This window comes from Pteropus vampyrus, unplaced genomic scaffold (genome assembly GCF_000151845.1).
Source record: "Pteropus vampyrus isolate Shadow unplaced genomic scaffold, Pvam_2.0 Scaffold463, whole genome shotgun sequence".
NCBI lineage: Eukaryota > Metazoa > Chordata > Mammalia > Chiroptera > Pteropodidae > Pteropus > Pteropus vampyrus.
The window spans coordinates 451,584-453,885 of NW_011889244.1; the positions used below are offsets into that span (position 1 = coordinate 451,584).

At 43.4% G+C, this 2,302-nt stretch overlaps 1 protein-coding gene across 9 annotated transcripts in view; it reads right to left on the reverse strand.

Annotated features, from left to right (window-relative positions):
* Positions 1-2,302, reverse strand: part of CARMIL1 (capping protein regulator and myosin 1 linker 1) — a 268,640-nt gene that overhangs the window by 10,869 nt on the left and 255,469 nt on the right. The window lies entirely within an intron of this gene.

The window sequence follows — 2,302 nt, forward strand, 5'->3', positions numbered from 1 at the left end:
TAGCTTATTAACATAATTGTCAATATACTAAGTTCTAAAAACACATTTAGCAAATAAACTGAAATGCTTCTTGTAATAGAATATTAGGGATCCAGCTAGTTTTATATCTGGCATTAGCGTCTGAGTAGCCAAATACTCTACACATTAGATGAGGTTCACTTTACAAGAGTCATTTCCTTACTGTGGACTAGATACACACCTAGATGACATAAAATGCTTGCCTGCTTTCGAGTAGTCATCATTTAAATTTTTTTTTAAAAAATCATTTATTTGCCTTCTTTCTCCCCACTTTCTGTTATGAAGCTATTTTGTATGCATCAGGAAATTTTGGGGTTCTCTATCACGACAAACTCTGGTTTACAAAAAGGTGTGAGTAGAATTAGGAATACGTCATCTGCTTCAAGAGTTAGTTGCTTGAGGTGATCTCAGTATACCCCTTTCTTTGTGGTTCCTCCTTGGAGACTGCACTGGGTTACTTGAGGGACCAATTGGCTGTGAAGACCAGAGAGGATTAAACAAGTTGGCCACTTGGTGAGTGAAAGAAATGTTTGAGAGAAAATGAGGAAGAGCCACAAGTGGAATGAGTTTGGCACATGGGATACTATCTTTTTTTTCATCCCACCCAAATCATCTGTGTATTAATGGATGACTATGATGAGCCAGGAGTCTTACTTTCCATGTGCATGCCCTGTGGGAACAGCCCAGGGAAAGAGTGGTCCCTACTAGGTAGTGGAGTCTGGCTGCTAATCATTAGCTGTGTGACTTGGCAGGCTGAGCATCTCTGTGCCTCACAAGCCGCATCTGTGAAATGGAGCTGTGGGTGAGGACGTTAGTTTATCCACACTAAGCACTTAGAACAGTGCCTGGTGGAGAGTTAAGTGTTAAGATTAGCACTATATTAGCAACGATGCTGATAACAATGAGCATAATCTGACTGTATATCTCTATCCTTATTTGCCTAATTTTTGTGGGGGAATAAAGTGAAGAGGTGATATGGGATTATCATTGTATTATCATTCTACTTTGTATATATTTAAAAATTATTATAATAGAAAGTTAAAGAGAAAAAAAAAAAAATGACCTGACAGGAAAAAGAGGCAGTTGTAAGAGAGAATAAGGCAGAGCAAAACCTTTTCTAATATTTTTAAATTTCCCCTGTCATTAGATTTGTTAAACCTAGAGTCAGCTAACCTTTTTTGTAAAGAGCCAAGCAGTAAATATTTTAGGCTTTGCAGGTCAAATGGACTCTTTTGCAACTACTCAATTCTGCCCCTCGAGTGCAAAGCAAGCAGACAATGTGCACACACAGAGTGGCTTTGCGATAACTGTATTTGCAAAACAGGCCCACAGTTTGCCAAGTCCTGTCCTAAACTCTAAGCAATTCACAGAATATGAGGTAAAAACAGAGGAACTTGTGCCTTCCCTGGCTGTGGCCCTCATCCTTACGTGGTTGTCTTCTGAAGGGTCTGTCCGCCCTGGAGAGGTTTTCCAAAAGCTACCTCAAAAACTACAAATGGGTCAGAACAACACAAGGCTGCTTTTCCATTCTCACCCTGTGGCTTGCAGTCCTGAATGCAAGGACAGTTTCTGAGTTGGTGGCCTCAGTGCTGAATAGAAGAACCCTTCAGCTTTTGTCAATTCCACAGCCCCTAGCAGGTTTCTCAGGACGCCCTCAGCAGACCCCCTGAGCATGTTCACTGGTGCCCTTGAAACCATCTGTGGAGTCTCAACACAGCCACCTTGGGAAGCCATATGGTCTCGGCATCACTCCTTGACTAGTAAAACCCTTACCAGGCCGTGAGGCGGTCCTTGGTTTCTGCGGGACGGTGGGCCGTGCTGCCGGGCTGGGCTTGGGGGACTGCAGGAGGGGCTTCGGGCTGGTAGGTGTGCTGGAGGAGCTCCGAGATCGGGAGCCCATGTCCACCTTGGGGTCTGTTTTGACATTCTTTTCTGGGGTCCCCAAACTGAAGCGGGTCTCCGGAAGACCTGGGTGCAGTTTAGGCACTGAAGTGAAAATGGGTACAAAAAGCACACTTTATCTTAAAAATCAAAGGTGAAAGAAACCAATCATGTGAACCTAGGAGGAGCCTGGCACAAACTGCTGTAATCATTTATTGTCATTTCTCATCACAGAATGTTTAGAACAGAAGCATGCTGGTGGAGGACTAAAATCCTTAGAAAATGGACTTAATGGTGGTCTTCTGATCACCTCTGACTACCACACAGATGACAAGCCTCACAATGAATAGTGTGCAGGTCCACGTGCCCGTGCAGAGAGGATAGTAGTTCTTTACGCACTTAA